Source organism: Cucurbita maxima, unplaced genomic scaffold (genome assembly GCF_002738345.1).
Source record: "Cucurbita maxima cultivar Rimu unplaced genomic scaffold, Cmax_1.0 Cma_Scf00049, whole genome shotgun sequence".
Lineage (NCBI taxonomy): Eukaryota > Viridiplantae > Streptophyta > Magnoliopsida > Cucurbitales > Cucurbitaceae > Cucurbita > Cucurbita maxima.
This window is the reverse complement of record NW_019272065.1, coordinates 1,010,609-1,030,525: the sequence shown is the minus strand read 5'-3', so window position 1 is coordinate 1,030,525 and position 19,917 is coordinate 1,010,609. Positions and strand designations below refer to the sequence as shown.

Here is a 19,917-nt window from a genome sequence, read left to right as displayed (position 1 = left end):
TTATAATTTATTTGAAAATTTTGCTTGAGCATGTGGAGCTTGTTAAATTAGTTTTGATTACACATAGAAAAGAGAAATTTAATTTTAATAAGGATAGTTTTTGCATGGAAAAAGTTCACTCTATTGGCTTCATAGTTGATAAAAGTAGAATAGCATTAGATAGAGACAAAGTTAAATTCATTATGGATTTGCTAACACCAAAGAGTGCACGTAAAGTTCGGAGTTTTTATGAGTTAGCTAACCTCTATAAGAGATTTATAAATGATTTTAGAACCCTAACTGAACTATTGAATGACTTTGTGAAAAAGAATGTTGTTTTTAAATAGGGAGGAATGCAAGAGAATGTATTCAATTTTCTTAGGAACAAATTAAGCAATGCATCATTATTTGTTTTGCCTAGCTTTTATAAAACTTTTGAAATTGGATGTGATGCATGTGGTTTGGTCATAATAAGTGTTGTTTTAATTTAAGATGAAAAACCGTTAGTGTATTTTAGTGAAAAACTAAATGGGGCAACATTGAAATACCCTACCTATGATAAAGAATTGTTTGTAGTTCATATATTGCATGTGCCACAACACTACTTATGGTCTAGAGAATTTGTGATCCATTTTGATCATGAAAACTTGAAGTATGTGAAGGGTCAAAGCAAACAGAACCGTAGACATGCAAAGTGGGTGGAATTTATTGAAACATTTTCGTATGTCATCAAGTATAAGCAAAGTAAGGATAATACAGTAGCTCATGTGTTATCTAAAAGGTATGATCTCTTTACTTCTCTTACTGCAAAAATTCTTGAAGTTGAGCATATTATTAAATTATATAAAGATGACCCAAGACTTTAGAACTATTTATGTACAAAAAAAGTGGTGGATGATTATTATGTATTTCATAAATTTTTAATTACTAAGAGTATGTTTTGTATTTCTAAATGCTCTATAAACGATTTGTTTTTGAGAGAAGCATATGGTGGTGCCTTAAGGGGACATCTTAGGATTAATAAAGTTTATAAGATGTTGCATAAACACTTTTGTTGGCTTAAGATGAAGCATGTGGCAGATAGATTTATGGATGATGCAAAGCATGCTGCGGACATATTCTTTAAGAAAGTAGTTTATGGATTTACTACACTTCATTTGCTTCTTATCCCTACTAATTTCCTTCTAATATTTTTGTGAGTGGAGCATTTAGATTTGATCAAGTGACGGAAAGAAGGTGATGATTTTTTCTGATTTGAGGACGAATCCTTCTGAAGAGGGGGAAGATGATAAGAATCATATTTTTGTGAGTGAAGCATTTAGATTTGATAAAGTGACGGAAAGAAGGTGATGATTTTTTCTGATTCGAGGACGAATCCTTTTGAAGAGGGGGAAGATGATAAGAATCAAGTGACGGAAAGAAGGTGATTATTTTTTCTGATTCGAGGACGAATCCTTTTGAAGAGGGGGAAGATGATAAGAATCAAGTGACGGAAAGAAGGTGATGATTTTTTCTGATTCAAGGACGAATCCTTCTGAAGATGGGGAAGATGATAACTGATTCAAGGACGAATCCTTCAGAAGAGGGGAAAGATGATAAGAATCATATTTTTTTGAGTGAAGCATTTAGATTTGATCAAGTGATGGAAAGAAGGTGATGATTTTTTCTGATTCGAGGACGAATCCTTTTGAAGAGTGGGAAGATGATAAGAATCACGGTGTTCCAAATGGACCTATTGCTAAGAAGATTCAAAAAATAATCATATTTTTGTGAGTGAAGCATTTAAATTTGATCAGGTGACGGAAAGAAGGTGATGATTTTTCTGATTCGAGGACGAATCCTTTTGAAGAGGGGGAAGATGATAAGAATCACGGTGTTCCAAAAAAAAAGTCATGAAGATTCAAAAAAATATGTCAACAATAGAATTCGAACTTACGCACAGAAAACTCAATTAATTTCAAATCTATTGCATTAGTCACTCAAGCACATCAACATTTGTTAGAAAAAAACTATATTTAATTTCATAAATTATGTAAAAAGTCAAACGGTTAATTTGACTTATTCTTTGTGGAGATTAAAGGGGATCGGGAATAAATCCCGTCCACAAACATCTCGAATAAATCCCGTCCACAAACGTCTTTTGTCGGGAGACTATAAATACCCACAATATGTTATGTAAAATTCAGATTCGTGGATGAATGTAATTCAGATCTCAAATTGAGACGTTTCCCTTAGAAATCCGAGTATCATATTTTCCATTTCTAAGTTTCAAGCAATTCTTGTGGTAGAATTACACCCAAGCCATTCAATCAAGCCTTGATCAAGTTAGATTGTGAAGTGACTCAATTTAGAGCAAGGTTCCAAATCTTGCTTCTAGATCTTCGATTGTAAGAGGTAATCTAATTCTAGCCTTATCTCTTGGTTGATCCAAATTTCGTATAAGGAGGTGTTAATTACTTTTGATCCAAGGGTTCTTGCTTCAACAAAAGTTTGGATCGTTGGGCTGAGGATTAGGGTTACCTTATCACATACTTCAAAGAGAACGAGTACAAGCAATGTCCCCACGAGCATGCACTTTACACAAAGAAAAGTGGAGATAATGTGCTACTTGTTGCTCTTTATGTCGATGACCTCATCTTTTCAGGAAACAATGATGAAATGATAAAAGAGTTCAAAAGCGCAATGATACGAGAATTTGAGATAATAGACTTAGGTTTGTTGAAGTTTTTCCTTGGTATGGAGGTTAAACAAGGAGAGACAGATATCTTTATATCACATAAGAAATATGCAAAGGAGATTTTAAAGAAGTACAAGATGGAAAATTGCAACTCATTATCAACATCAATGGAACCAAGTGCAAAACTCTCAAAATACGATGAAGGAGAACGAGTAGTGCAAATAGGTACCGGAGCTTGGTAGGAAGCCTTTGCTATCTTATATGCACAAGGCCAGATCTTTCATTAAGTGTCGGCATTATAAGCCAGTTCATGGAGGAGACGATTTATTCACATTGGAAGGCGTTGAAGCGAGTTCTATGGTACATCCAAGGAATGGTGTCACTTGGGTTATTCTACTCGAAAACAGAAGATTACAAATTAGTTGGTTACTCTGACAGTGATTGGTGTAGAGACATAGATGATCGAAAAAGTACATTGGGTTATGTAATCTTCATGGGCAACACAACATTTACTTGGCTTTCAAAGAAACAACCGATCGTGGCACTCTCGACGTGTGAAGCTGAGTATGTGGCAGCATCTTGGTGTGTGTATCATGCGATATGGCTTCAAAATTTATTGAGCAAGATGGAGCTTAAGCAACGAGGTGCAACCGTGATTCAAGTTGACAACAAATTAACAATTGAGTTGGCAAAGAACCGAGTGAATCATGAAAGAACCAAACACATTGACGTTCGATTTCACTTTATCCAAGATCATGTGAAGGAAGGAAGCGTGGAATTGCTGCATGTGGCAAGTCAGGATCAAATTAAGGACATCTTTCCAAAACCGCTACCGAAAGTACTTTTCGACAAATACAAGAAGATGATTGGCATGACAGATGGTAGGAGCATTTAAGTTTATGGGGAAGTTTTGTTAAAATAAACTTAAAAATGGTAAATGTTAACTTCAATTAATTTGTTAGAAAAGTTAATTTGAAAAGTAAGGGAAAGAAAAGGCTCAAGCCTTAGTAGGAATGATGGTAGGGTTATGGGTGTCTCTCTCGTACCTATTATTAGAGTAGAAAATTTATAGATGTCTAATCCTTTTATTGTAAAGTTACAGCAAAAGAGAGTAAGAGGGAAAAGAAATATAGAGCAATAGAAAAAGCTTTTTGATAAAATCTGGTTCTTTGTCTCCTTGTCTCTCCTCTCTCGACATCTCCTTCACAAATACGCTAGTAGTGTTTTCATAAAGTGTTATCGGAGCGTTCTATCGTTAGTGCGTGTGAGATTTACTTCACAGATTAGTGACTTTTTGATATGGAAATCAACCCAAGGGAAAGTATGGAACGGATTACCTTGATGATCAAGACCAAGAGTAAAGAAAACTCGTTTCTAAACTCGTGATTCGATTCCTATCGTTAGTGTGTGTGAGATTTACTTCACAGATTAGTGAGTTTTTTATATGGAAATCAACCCAAGAAAAAGTATGAAACGAATTACCTTGATGATCAAGATCAAGAGTAAAGAAAACTCGTTTCTAAACTCGTGATTTGAATCACTTCACAAGAGATTTGATTAAATACCACTCTAATGACTCTAGCATGCAAGTTTTAAACACAAGAATTTGCAAAGAAAGTTTAGTGTGATACATAACTCCCAAATTAAATGGACTAGTAAATGAGAAATATTTATAACCTCCATATTAAAATGGCTAGTTAATGTAGAACATAGTAACTTATGTGAGTTACAATATAATCTTAACTTCTATATTTAAAACTAGTTTAAATATGACAAACAAATAGTTAAACTATAATTAAATAATGCAATTAATAAAATGTGTTTATTAGTCATCCTTGGACTAGTTTCATAAATTCAGCGGAGTTCATTAAATGCAACTTAAAGTGCATTTAATTCATCTATTTTTTGAAGCTCAATTTTGCATAACATATAAGGGAGGTCTCCTACGTCTTCTAGAATTTTCTTTGATGAGCTCACCATAACTTGAATATAACTGTATAAGGTTTGTTGTAGCTTCTTGGCTCTCGTCTTTGTAATTGGACCTTGAGGTATAGAAATTCCTTGGTCGTGGTTCATATCATTCTCCCTCTCTTGAGAAGGATTCGTCCTTGAATCCCAGCCATCACCTACATCAAAAGAACTCAAATCAACAACATTAAATGTTGCACTAACACCGTACTTACGTGGTAAATCAATTTTATAAGCATTGTCGTTGATGCGCTCAAGAACTTGAAAAGATCCATCTCCTCATGGTAAAAGCTTAGATTTTCTTTGAGTAGGAAATCTTTGTGAGACAAGCTATGGTATAGAGCTAAGTGCAATTTAAAGTGAATAGACAGCACACTCAATACATAAACAAGGGTATTAAAGGAGCAATCCGAATAACGACAAAGAAACGAATTAAAGAAAGAAAATGATTAAAAACTAATTTAGATGTAGTAACATATGAGAGTTACATATAATAATCAAGAGGAGAAAAGAAAACATTTAACATCAATAAGCTTTATTTCCTTCAATGGTTTTTTTTTTTTATTGACAAAATCTAATCAATTTACGAACAAGAAAACTGATTTAGAAAGAAGAACAAAGTGTTGATAAGATCCAGATCTAACACTTTAAAGAACATAAGAAATGTATTTTTTTTTGTTATATATTTTTGTGATAGAATATGAACCATTCTATAAAATATATATACGAGAGAATTAAAAGCGCAATAGCCCAAAAATAAATAAATAAATAAACAAATAAAAATAATTATAAAAAGTACTTAAAATAATAATAATAAATAAATAAATAAACAAATAACAACATTTCCCAACTTCTCTCCACTAACCTCTCATCCCTTCCCACAATTATCTCCCCTCAACCCATCCTACGCCATAAAGTAACAGTTACTACAAAAAGAAACAAGAAAAACAATAATGGTCAGATTTACTTGAGAAAAAAAGAGAATGACCTTTACCCAGTTAAAATTAGCCTTTACAATTAGGATAGAGATAACAATAATCATCAGATTTAGTTGAGAAAAAAAAAAAGAGAATGACCTTTACCCAGTTAAGATTGGCTACCGATTTACTTCAAGATAGATCTAATTAAGGTATATATTAAATCTTCATTTTTTTTATCCTATTTTTTAGAAATCACAACCAATTATAGTTAGATCTTTATTGAATTATTACAATGATTTAGCTTTGAGTTAGAAACTAAATGTCAATCATTTATAAGATTCTAGTAAATCAGGTCAGATTAGTAATATTACAAATGGTCTAGCCTTGAGTCAGATTAGTAATATTAGATTAATTTTTTATCAGTAGACAAATAAATAGATTAAAGATAGAAAGGTCAAGAAAACTTCTGAATAGAAAACACTGATATAAGGAAATATTTGGAAATAGAGATCCACGGTAAATTTGGAATACATGATAACATAATGATAACATAATTAAAAAGCAATAGATAAAAGAGAAAGAGAGAAGATTAGGGAATTAAAAACCACAAACTAAATCTAGAGGGGAAGGTAAATATAGAGGGTAGATACAGGGAGTAGTAAAGCCTAGAATAACTTGAAATAGTTGTATCTATTGTAACCATGAAAAATAAGATTGTTAATAAAAATATAATTATAAATATATAACATTTCAATACTTTTAACAATGGACCAATGTAAATTAGAGAAATAATGTTGTAGAGTTCAAACCCGAAACTAATGTCATGGGCTCATATAGGTTGACCCAGATTTCAAAGGACGGAATCGAACTTTCATTTAAGATATATTCGTGACGACGACTTAAGCTAGCCAGGTAAGTGGCTCACCCATCGTAGGTTATGCGTTATTTGTTGTATGTTGGCACGTGCCCGTGGATTTGCACGTGTCATTAAATTGTATGCTAGATTACTATGCTTAAGTACGTAGTCATGTGAACATGAATGTATGCTATGTATGCTGTTTAGTCTGATGTGATGTGTAATACATGTGACAATATGTTGTTCTTGATTGGTTATGGCATGATTGTATGGAATGTTTGAATGTAAACAGCATGAATTGTATGACACGAAACACGGTAAACTGTCTGGAATCATAACCCCGATAGGAATATGTAAGAAATGTAAATTGAAAATGAGAATGACATGAAGCATGAAACGTGACAGGGGGGTTATGTTCATTAATGATAAATGTAGAAGTAGGGGGACCTCATGCTTTATGTGCGTTCATGCATCTGGGGGGATACCCCTATCTCATCACGAGGGTATGGACGCGTACATTCAATGGCAGGACAACGATCGTTATGCTTTGCATAGCACTGCCGTGATGGTTACTAGTTTTAATGGGTCCCGGCATAAGGGGCTCCCAGAGTATGCCCACCGAATAAGGAAAGTGGCCCAGCGGTGTGCGAATTAGCTGGTGAGTCCATACTCGCACGTATGGGCTGTGTGTAGAGTATATGGTACACGTCCACGATTACCCGTTAGGACAGCACCATAGGGAAAACGAAACAAAAGATAGGTCTCATCATTTCATTGCATGTGATTGTTGCATAAACCCCGATAGGGGGGTCGCTTACTTAGTATTTCTTTAAATACTCAAGCCATGTGCTACTACATTTTTCAGGTTAAGGCAAGGCATTCCTGTACAGCAGACGACGACATCGCAACTTGAGACCATGGCACATGCATGGGGTGGTGGGTATTTATTTTATTAGACTTAGGCTAGAATAAGATGTTTTCAACTTAAACTCTTATTCATTTTATTTAGTCTTTTGTTGTGTCGTTTTAAAGATGCTTTCGAAACACGTAAGTCCATGACTGTGTTTTAAGATAAATGTTATGTTTTATGAAATTTTTTATGGTGTGAATATAACACATGCGGAAGCAATTTGGATCTTAGGCACTTTTAGAACATTAATTATAGTAAATAACTAGCATGTTCATAAGTATTAAAACTTAATGAGTTTGAATACTAACCTTTTGTAGTTCAAATTCCTTTTTCTTCACGAACCGGTTTCGAACAACCACTAGTGTCTTCTCCACTATCCTCGGCCTTAGAACGGGATTGTGGAATCCGGTGAGTGACTAAACTCTGGAGAGATTTTGTATATATGAAGAGAGTGTTTGTTAGAGTCATGTTTGCATGTTCATGCAAGTTTGAGATCACCAAATTTTGACACTCAAAATTCCACTCAAATTTGTGGGGTTTATTTGGCAAGCATGCATGTTTGGTTAAACCAAATTTTGACACCTCAAAATTCCACTAACATGGTTTTTTCCATTAAATGAAGTCAACATTTTGACTTTTCAACGATCAATTTGAATTATTAATTTCAAATTAAAGTAATATTAAATGATTAATTAAACTATTTAATTAATATATAATATTAATTCAAATGACAATCTCAATTAATTCCGACACATATTTGATTAAGATATTTAAATCTTATTTAAATATCTCAGATTCTTTCTTTTTGTTTTATTCGTAAATAAAAAAAATGCGGTTAAATATATTGTATATATGTAGTGCATTCTCCTTAATTTGAATTCGAACACTTCGAACTCATTCGTCACATTGTTCTATGGTTTAGTCCGATATGAGCTAGTAGAGGGACCTAATGGACCTATAGATCATGGGCTCCAACGATCCAAGATTAACCGATTAAACTCTTTAACCTTGTTAACCAACATTCGTTAACTACTAGGACATTCTACTATAGCCTAGTAGTTGCACTCCCCTCACTATAGATATATTTCTGTTCATTTGATATAATAATGAATAGTAAGTTGATCCTTCACAGGTTGTACGTAACTAGAGCTAGGTCAATTTACCGTTTTACCCCTGAAGTTACTTCTTGTTTCTTATGTCTCACTAATCCTCTAATGAACAATTGGTTTGTGGTCCAACCAGTAAACCGAATCCCTCTCAGGCCAATGAGAGGGTGGGGCCCCTTGTTTAAGACCTGGAGTCAGTACTTAAGAGAACTACCTCTCTTCTATCCCTAAAAGTGGGTAGGAGTGAATTCCATCTTGCACCCCACGTCCCCAGCCATTTACGTAGTCTTACCCCTGAAATGGAAGGCCTATTGAGTTGGCGAACTTGAGCCACTCTCACCCATGCAAATCTAAGGATAATTCTGAATAAACAGGAGTTCATGGTTAGCTCAAGATTAAGATCGAGTTACCTAGGTCATCAAATGAAAAGAAAATCAGTCTCAACAGTAAACGACATTATAAAGTGAGAGTGATTTTCTTCAAGGTCCGATCTTATGCAATACTCATTGCATAGGACGCCCCCACTCACATGTCTCCACATGTACAATTTTAGTGATTACATTTTTTATACCATATACAAAAGTGGGCCGTATCCATAGTGTCCCCAGAATAAGGTACTCAGCCTTATCCTTATACCATAGATCATTTTGACTATATACTTGAACTTGATCAACTCTTATGTCTCTACATATAGTTCAAGTAATCATACTATAGCCAGAGTGCTCTTAGTTTATTGGATTTAGATTAATGATCGTAAAGTTCACTTTATTCAATAACAATCTTTACTGAATAAACAACAATAATAATTTTATTGAAAATAGAATATGTTTTTGTTTACAAACTATGAGTTTTAGGACATAAAACCCAACAATTTTAATGAAGTCTTCCACATTCAATGTTTATGGTATGTATACAGTAGCGACCTTAAATTAAGTAGAAAATTTCGGGTCGTTACGAAAAGAGATAAGCCCAATGAAACATATATCCGATCAGAAGCCTAAGGCTCTGTTATCAAATGATATGGAAATCAACCCAAGGGAAAGTATGGAACGGATTACTTTGATGATCAAGATCAAGAGTAAAGAAAACTCGTGATTCGAATCACTCCACAAGAGGTTTGATCAATACAAATTGAATGACTCTAGCATGCAAGTTCTAAACACAAGAATTTGCAAAGAAAGTTTAGCTCTCAACAAAGCTAAAATACAAATTCTATTCTTAATTCCAAAATCTAATCTCTAATCAAAGAAAAGAAGGCTTTATATAGCCTTTACAACCTTAACCTATGTGATACATAACTCCCAAATTAAATGGGCTTGTAAATGAGAAATACCCATAACCTCCATATTAAAATGGCTAGTTAATGGTGGAATATAGTAGCCTATGTAAGTTACAATATAACCTTAACTCCTATATTTAAAACTAGCTTAAATATGACAAACAAATAGTTAAACTATAATTAAATAATCCAATTAATAAAATGTGCTTATTAGTCATCCTTTGACTAGTTTTATAAATTCAGTGGAGTTCATTAAATGCAACTTAAAGTGCATTTATTTCATCTCTTTCTTGAAGCTCAACTTTGCATAACATATAAGGGAGGTCTCCAACGTCTTCTAGAATTTCCTTTTATGAGCTCACCATAGCTTGAATATAATTATATAAGGTTTGTTATAGCTTCTTGGCTCTCGTCCTTGTAATTGAACCTTGAGGTATGAAAACTCCTTAATCGTGGTTCATATTAGTTTTATTTTAAAAGTATTTAGTACCTCTAAGAAATCTTATTATCCACGTTAGCCAGTAATGTGGGTTGGCTTGGATTACTTAGTATTGTGCGCCTAGGAGGGTAGTGTGCTTTGGGATGCGGACGAGCTTTTATCGCCCAACTCCCTAACCTAATGTGGCACTGAGTTTGGGCCATAGGGAACCGTAGCATGGGGGGACATTTAATCCTTTTGCTGCCACAAGGCTGGCTAATCGTACAGCAGGCTCGAAGACCCCTGGTTCTAGAAAGCACTTGAGGCAGAACGCTATGTTGAATGTGTCACCGATACTACACTACGTAGGTACCTATGTTGGTGAGGCGTCAGTCGGTCCTAGAAACAACGGCAGCAGCGCGAGGAGTTAACGACCAGACGTGCTGCAACCTAGGGATCTCCAAGCAGCTCCTTCCATCTATAGGGATCGGGGGGGCATAGCACAATTCTTCTTAGAGGAGGGTTGGTTTGCCCTGCTGACTGATCCTGTCATAATGAACCTATAGCACCGGCAACCAAAGTCGAGCATACATATGACAATCCTCATGCGTGAATAGCTGGGAGGAAAGAAAGGGCGGTAGATGATAATGAAAAAGGGCACCGCGTCTGCACAGGCAAAATGGATGAGTGAAAGGTGCCATGCCATGGAGTGAGGAATATCTCGAGTCTCATGTAAGACAACAAAATGCACCGCGAGGTGCTGCCATGGAATTGCGGGACTTTCTCAAGCATAAGATAGGCAATTGAGACCTCGAACTAGCCTATTCATTATGGGGAATCAATGCTCCAACAACTGGCTTTCTCCGCCGCATAATAGATTAGTTGACTTAATAGGCCGTTTGGTTTCCTCTCTAGTGGCCTCCTTACCTTATCCACCCTACACTCCCACTCCAAGCTACACCGGTTAAGCAAGATGCATGATAAGAAGATTCAACAAACATTCATTCTTCATCTACAAAATTGGATCGGCTCGGTTCAACCATCATTTGTAGAATTAGAAGCTGATATTGACGAAGGACAATTGAATATTTTCACGATTGAAGTTGGAAAACATTAAAAATGTCAAAACAGGGTTTGAACCTACATGAATGAAGCCTAATAGATTTCAAATTAATTTCTTTAGCCACTCAAACATATCAACATTTGTTAAAAGATTTTATTGTTTTTTTGTTTTCATTTTGCAATGGTCAATTGGTCAAAATTGACTTCGTCATTTGTGGAGATTAAAGGGGATCGGTATTGAATTCCAGCCACAAACTTCTTTTGTCGGGAGACTATAAATACCCACAATATGTTAGGTAAAAATCAGATTCGTTGATGAATGTAATTCAGATCTCAAATTGAGACGTTTCTCTTAGAAATCTGAGCATCATATTTGCCATTTCTAAGTTTCAAGCAATTCTTGTGGTAGAATTACACCCAAGCCATTCAATCAAGCCTTGATCAAGTTAGATTGTGGAGTGACTCAATTTAGAACAAGGTTCCAAATCTTGCTTCTAGATCTTCGATCGTAAGAGGTAATCTAATTCTAGCCTTATCTCTTGGTTGATCCAAATTTCGCATAAAGAGGTGTTAATTACTTTGATTCAAGGGTTCTTGCTAAAATAAAAGCTTGGATCGTTGGGATGAGGATTAGGGTTGCCTTATCAGTTTGATATCAGAGCCTAGGTTTACATCTTTGCGGCCGACTCTAGAATTGATTTTATCTTTCATTTCTGCTCTTGTTTATCTTTTCTTTAAATTTGTCCATTTATTTTCTTGCTGCCATTTCAGCCATTATTCATCAACTTTTCACTTTTTTCTCGTTTTCTTCCTAAAGATCACATTGAGATCTTGAAAAAAAAAATCTTATCATATTTGTTCTTACGATTGTGATTATAAACAATATTTATCCTTTTTTTAGATCATTTGCATGTTTATTTGAAGATCAAATAAACTTCGATTCACATCTTTTTCTTCATCCATCTAAATCTAGAATCGTTGTGCTTGATATATTTTTTTTTTCTTTTCCTCATAATCTACGCTTGAAGATAACTTCTAAATTTTCCGAATTCTCTAAAAAGGAGAGTTAGATCGTTCTTAAAATCTTCATGTCCTTTCTTTTTGGAATTTTTTTTTTCAGTGTGCAATTATATCCAAAAATATCTTTGTGCCCCTTATTATTATTTTTTTTCACGTATTGTTTTATTTTGTTGTTATTTCATAATTAACTTATCTTGATTGCCTTGAATAGCTTGCTACTATCAGAATTTCTTTACCGATATATTAGCCTACCTTGATCATAATTTAGTCACTTTCCCAAACAGCCTACCTTTGTGTGTATGAACACGAGTGTCTCTGAGTGTAAAATCAGTAAGTTGAGTGTGTGAGGTCCTAAACATATTCCACTACTGTTTGTACAATCATGAACCAAGATGGAGAAAATGGAGGGGAGACCAATGAAGCTAGGTGGAGAGAAGCACAGGTCGGAACAATTACTCGTTTGAATCAAGTTATTAGTACATTGACAGATCGGATGGAGCGAATTGAAATAGCCTTAGGTAATCTTCAAGGGAGGGAAGTACTCTTGAATGAAGGAGTTGAAAATGAAGAAGATGACAATGTCACCCTTTTAGCGGGACATAGTCCTAGGGGAGGGAGAGATGTCGGTCGAGGGAGAGGAAGAGTCAGAAGAAGGGGTAGAGAAATTTTAGCACCAAAAAGAATTGAGAGAGAGTACCAGTATGAGAGAGAAAAAGAAAAAGGAGTCACGGGAGTAAAGCTAAAAATTCCAACTTTCTATGGGAAATCTGATCCAGAGGAGTATTTGCAATATGAGAGCAAAATTGAGCATGTCTTCGATTGCAACAATTTCAGTGAAGAAAGAAACTTGAAGCTTGTTGTGGCTAAATTTTGTGATTACGCCATTTTATGGTGGACATCTTTGAAATCAGAGTGGAGGAGAAATTATGAAGAACCAATTGAAACGTGGGAGGAATTGAAGACATTAATGAGAAAAAGGTACATCCCTAAGCATTATTCTTGAGTACTCAAGCAAAAACTCTATACTTTACAACAGGGATCCAAAACTGTTGAAGAATATTATAAAGAAATGGAGACCCTTATGAATAGAGCATGTATTGATGAAGATGAAGAAGATACAATAGCTAGATTTCTTGGTGGGTTAAACCGACAACTTGCTCATCAAGTGGATAGGCTAGCGTACTTTGATATGCAAGAATTGTTACACCTTGCTGTCAAAATCGAAGGGCAACTAGCTTGGGAGAAGAACTCCAAGCGGTATGGTATTTCAAAGTATACTACTTTCAACACTTGGAAAAAGAATGCAAATATTGAAAAGATAGATTATAAAGTTGGAGGCAAGTATGATCTTGACAAAAAGAACAAAGCTGAGACCTCCAAGGGTAAAGAGAAAGCGGAGGAATATAAGGAGATTCGAGAAAGAAACAGAGACATCAAATGTTGGAAATGTCAAGGAATTGATCATCTTAGTCGTGATTGTTCTAACAAGAGAGTCATGATCATCAAGAATGGACAAGTTGTCACAGATAGTGAGGAAAGTGACCATGATAAGCTAGTTGAAGAGGAAATCCAGGAGCATGAGGAGGAACTAGAAGATGGGAGTCGTTTAGTACTTGTAACCAGAAAACTTCTTAAAACTCAAGTTACAGAGAATGATGTTGATGATCAAAGAGACAACCTATTTCACACAAGGTGTTTAGTTCAAGGACTCCTTGTAGTCTTGTAATTGATAGTGGAAGCTGCACCAATGTCGTAAGTACAATGCTGATCAAAAGGTTGCAAATTCCAACCCAACACCATCCTAAACCTTACAAGCTTCAATAGCTCAATGACAATGGAACAATGAAGATAACTTCTCAAGCTTTAATATCTTTTACTTTAGGAAAATATAAAGATGAAGTTCTTTGTGACGTTTTACCAATGCATGCTGGAGACATATTGCTTGGCCGACCATGGCAATTGACAGGAGGGTTTTGTATGATGGCTATTTGAATCGGTATTCTTTTGTAAAAGATGGTAGAAAAACCACTCTTGTGCCTTTGAGTTCTGCAAATGTATTTGCTGATCAATTAAAGTTGGAAGAAAAAAAGAAAGAGTTTGAGGAAAAAGAGTTGAGTGAGAAAATAGAGAAAAGTCAACGAGAAAACCATAGTGAAAAAAATAATGAAATTGGAGAAAAAGGAAAGAATGTGAGTTGTTTGGCTAGAGTTGGAGAGGTTAGAAGGGTAATGTTCTCACAAAAAACCATCTTCGTATTTGTGTACAAGGAAGGATGTTTGGTCTCTAACGATAATAATTTGTCTTTGCCTAGTATGTTTCAATCTCTTTTACAGAAATTTGATGACGTATTCCAAGATGAAGTCCCTAAAGGACTACCTCCAATTAGAGGTATTGAACATAAAATAGACTTCATTCCAGGGGTGATAATTCCTAATAAGCCAGCTTATGGAGCCAACCCAACTGAGACTAAAGAAATTCAAAGGCAAGTAGAGGAGCTTATGGAGAAGGGATATATACGAGAGAGTTTGAGTCCATGTTCTGTACCAATCTTATTGGTGCCAAAGAAAGATGGAACGTGGCGCATTTGGTGGATTGTAGAGCCATCAACAAAATCACGGTAAAGTATCGACATCCTATTCCTAGGCTACACGATATGCTTGATGAATTGCATGGTTCATGTTTATTTACAAAGATTGACTTGAAATCTGGATATCATCAAATTAGAAAGCATGCAGGAGACGAATGGAAAACCGCTTTCAAAACTAAGTTTGGATTGTATGAATGGCTTGTTATGCCTTTTGGGTTAACTAATGATCCTAGTACATTTATGCGCTTAATGAATCATATTTTGAGATAATATTTAGGAAAGCATGTTGTTGTGTATTTTGATGATATTTTAATTTATTCAAAGACCTTGCATGAGCATGTGGAGCATGTTAAGTTAGTTTTGATTACACTTAGAAAAGAGAAACTTTATGCTAATTTTAATAAGTGTAGTTTTTGCATGGAAAAAATTAACTTTCTTGACTTCATAGTTGGTAAAAATGGAGTAGAAGTAGATGAAGAGAAAGTTAAAGCAATCAGGGATTGGCCAACACCACAAAATGCAAGTGACATTCGTAGTTTTCATGGGTTAGCTAGCTTCTATAGGAGATTTATAAAAGATTTTAGCACCATAGCTGCACCATTGAATGACTTGGTGAAAAAGAATGTTGTTTTTAAATGGGGAGATATGCAAGAGAATGCATTTAATGAGCTTAAGAATAAATTAACCAATGCACCATTACTTGTCTTGCCTAACTTTGATAAAACTTTTGAAATTGAGTGTGATGCGCCTAACTTTGATAAAACTTTTGAAATTGAGTGTGATGCAAGTGGTTTGGGCATAGGTGCTGTTTTGATGCAGGATGACAAACCCGTAATGTATTTTGGTGAAAAACTAAATGAGGCAGCATTGAACTATCCTACCTATGATAAAGAATTGTTTGCTTTAGCTTGCACATTGTAGGTGTGGCAACACTACTTATGGCCTAGAGAATTTGTGATCCACTCTGATCATGAAAGCTTGAAGTATCTTAAGGGTCAAAGCAAACTGAACCGTAGGCATGCAAAGTGGGTGGAGTTTATTGAAACATTTCCGTATGTCATTAAATATAAGCAAGGTAAGGATAATGTGGTAGCTAATGCATTATCTAGAAGGTACAATCTTTTTACTTCTCTCAGTGCAAAAATTCTTGGATTTGAGCATATTAAAGAATTATATCGAGATGACCACGACTTTGGAATTATTTATGCATCTTGTCTTACAAANTGTAGATGATTATTATGTGTTTCATGAATTCTTATTTAAGAAAAGTAAGCTTTGTATTCCTAAATGCTCTATCCGAGATTTGCTTGTTAAAGAAGCACATGGTGGTGGCTTAATGGGACATTTTGGGGTTAATAAAACTTATAATATGTTGCATGAACACTTCTTTTGGCCGAAAATGAAGCATGAAGTTCATAAATTTTGTAGTCAATGCTTTAAATGCAAAGAAACTAAATCTAGGTCACAACCAAATGAATTGTACACTCCTTTGAATGTACCTAATAAACCTTGGACTAATATATCTATGGATTTTGTTCTTGGTTTACCGCACACTAAAAAGGGTAAAAATAATATTTTTGTTGTGGTAGATAGATTTAGTAAGATGACTCATTTTATTGCATGTAACAAGACGGACGATGCAAAACATGTTGCTGACTTATTTTTTAGGGAAGTACTAAGATTACATGGAATCCTTAGAATAATTAAATTTCTAAGTCACTTTTGGAAAGTATTGTGGGGTAAATTCGGTACCAAATTATTGTTTTCAACTACATGTCATCCTCAGATGGATGGACAAACTGAGATGGTTAATAGAACATTAGGAGCATTGCTTAGGGCTATTATTTCTAAGAATATTAAGTCTTGGGATGAATGTTTGCCATTTGTAGAGTTTGCATATAATAGAGCAATTCATAGTACAACTCATTGTTCTCCTTTTGAAGTTGTTTATGAATTTAATCCACTTACGCCTCTTGATTTGCTTCCTATTCTCTCTAATATGTTTGTGAGTGACGCTGCCACAAGTAAGGCAAACTTGATCAAAACATTGCACAAGGAGGTGAATGAGAGAATTGAGACCCAAAATTTCAAAGTTGCGGAAGACAAAGTTACATCCAAGAGGGGATGACCCTTATCAAGTTCTTGAAAGAATTAATAACAAGGCATATAAAATTGATCTTATCACATTTTTGATGTAGATGATGATTTTTCTGATTCGAGGACGAATCCTTGTAGATGTAGATGATGATGATGATTTTTCTGATTCGAGGACGAATCCTTTTGAAGAGGACTTTTGATGTAGGTGATGATTTTTCTCACACTTTTGATGTAGGTGATGATTTTTCGAATCACACGGGGAAGATGATAAGAATCACAGTGTTCAGAATTAGAAGCTAATACAATTGACGAAGGACAATTAAATATTTTCACGATTGAAGTTGAAAACATTAAAAATGTCAAAATAGGGTTTGAACCTACACGAGTAAAGCCTAATAGATTTCAAATTTATTTCTTTAGCCACTCAAACATATCAACATTTGTTAAAAGATTTTATTGTTTTTTTGTTTTCATTTTGCAATGGTCAATTGGTCAAAATTGACTTCGTAATTTGTGAAGATTAAAGGGGATTGGGATTGAATCCCGGCCACAAACGTCTTTTGTTGGGAGACTATAAATACCCACAATATGTTATGTAAAAATAAGATTTGTTGATGAATGTAATTCAGATCTCAAATTGAGACGTTTCCCTTAGAAATTCGAGCATCATATTTGCCATTTCTAAGTTTTAAGCAATTCTTGTGGTAGAATTGCACCCGAGCCATTCAATCAAGCCTTGATTAAGTTAGATTGTGGAGTGACTCAATTTAGAACAAGGTTCCAAATCTTGCTTTTAGATCTTCAATCGTAAGAGGTAATCTAATTATAGCCTTATCTCTTGGTTGATCCAAATTTCGTTTAAGGAGATGTTAATTACTTTGATTCAAGGATTCTTGCTAAAATAAAAGCTTGGATCGTTGGGCTGAGGATTAGGGTTGCCTTATCGATGCATTTCGATTTCCTCTTATCTGGATGCACCGGAATATGATCCGAGACGGGAAGAGAAAGACATTTTTCTCTGGCGGGCTTTCTCTCTTAAAGCCAAGCCCCAAAATAAGGTACAATTGTTGGGAAGGAGACATGAGAAAGAGAACTTGGCTGGATTTGGGCTGGTCTCGTGGCGCCCATTCCTAACCAGTTCCGAAAAGGTTCACTCATACTGGAGGGTGCATCCACACTAAGTGATCGGTCCACTAATTCACGCAAATCCAAAGAAGTTATCACGGACCAGCCACATGCAGGGAAACTTGCATGTGTGGTTCTGGCCGGGCTTTCCTGAGGTATCTAATAACCTTGGTTCTGCTCACCGCTGGCGTACCTCTCCTAACTATTGCCTATTTATTCCGAAATAATCTTTTTAGGAGGGACAATTTTACATATTTCTGCCAAATCCTTCTATTATTAAGTATAGCTGGTTTTCGATGTGTTTCTGTTCTTTCAAACAAGAGAGGTTTAATGCTTTTGAATTCATTGTATTAATTCCACTTCCTACTCGCAGTATGCTCATTATGATCTCGGTTCATGATTCAATTTCCATGTATTTAGCTATTGAGCCTCAAAGTTTATGTTTTATGTGAGGGCAGCATAAAAAAGAAAGTCTGAATTTTCCACGGAAGCTAGCTCGAAATATTCAATTTCCGAGATTAACCGGCTAAACTCCTTAACCTTATTAACCAACATTCGTTAACTACTAGGACACTCCACTATAGCCTAGTAGTTGCACTCCCCTCACTATAGATATATTTCTGTCCATTTGATATAACCATAATTAGTAAGTCGATCCTTCACAGGTTGTTCGTAACTAGAGCTGGATCAAGTTACCGTTTTCCCACTGATCCTCTAATGAACAATTGGTTTGTGGTCCAACCAGTAAACCGAATCCTTCTCAGGCTAATGAGAGGGCGGGACCCCTTATTCAAGACCTGGAGTCAATACTTATGGGAACTACCTCTCTTCTATCCCTCAAAGCGGGTAGGAGTGAATTTTATCTTGCACCCCACGTCCCCAGCAATTCACCCAGTCTTACCCCTGAAATGGGAGGCTTGTTGTGGTATGAACCAAAAGACATCAATCATACAATATACTTCAATGAAGATGTGAAGAAAAGGTTGTCAAAATTATCAAAAAAATGTTCCAATTCATGCCACATTAAAGAAGAATGAAATTTGATTGTTATAAATTTTGGGTGGGTTACAATTTAGAGTAATTTATTGTTATTGTATTTTAAGAATTTTTATTTACTTTAGGTGTAAAATTACATAATGGCTAATTATGGCCATTAAGTATGAATGTTACAACTCTTTAAATGTCTTTAGTAGTTTCATTTTGAGGCTAAATAAAGCCATGTATGTTGTATTTGTAAGTAGACTTGGAAAATGTAGTAACAGAAGCATTTGTGCTCTTCTTTAGCCAATGACTAAGTTTCTTTGCAATTCTATGTAGTTAGGTTGCATATAGAATCATTCAAGCTCGACATGATCAATCTTGCTTGTGGAGTGATTCGAATCTCAATCAAGTGTTCTTGCCTTGAGATATTTGATTAACAAGAATCATTCAAGCTAGACATGATCGATCTTGCTTGTGCAGTGATTCAAATCTCAAATAATGTTCTTGCCTTGAGATATTCAATCAACAAGGTGATCCGAATCTTACTCTCCTTGTGATTCCTTATCTTATCATTTGGTAACAGAGCTTCAGGCTCAAGATCAGATATATGTTTCCTTTGCGTTTCTTTTCTATTTGTTTTTATCTTTTTAGTTTTTAATCAACCCAAAATAAAAAATCCAATCTGGGCTCTACTAAAAAAAATTGAGAGGCGAGAATGAAAGCTTCATTTGTGTAAATGAGTGCAAACAGAGTGGCCTAAAATTCCTTGAGTGTATACACTTGAGAGAGTGTTGTTGTGAGGTCCTTTGTATTTTCATAACTTATTTTTTGCAACAAAGTTTCACAAATAGATTCAATGACGAATTCTCTTGGAGAAGTGGAAAATGATATGAACCAAGAGACATCAATCATACAATATGCTTCAATGAAGA

The 19,917-nt window shown here is 35.1% G+C and overlaps 1 pseudogene; it reads left to right on the top strand.

The window, feature by feature from the left end:
* Positions 1-2,966: 2,966 nt before the first annotated feature.
* Positions 2,967-16,980, top strand: LOC111471153 (annotated as a pseudogene).
* Positions 16,981-19,917: the final 2,937 nt, after the last annotated feature.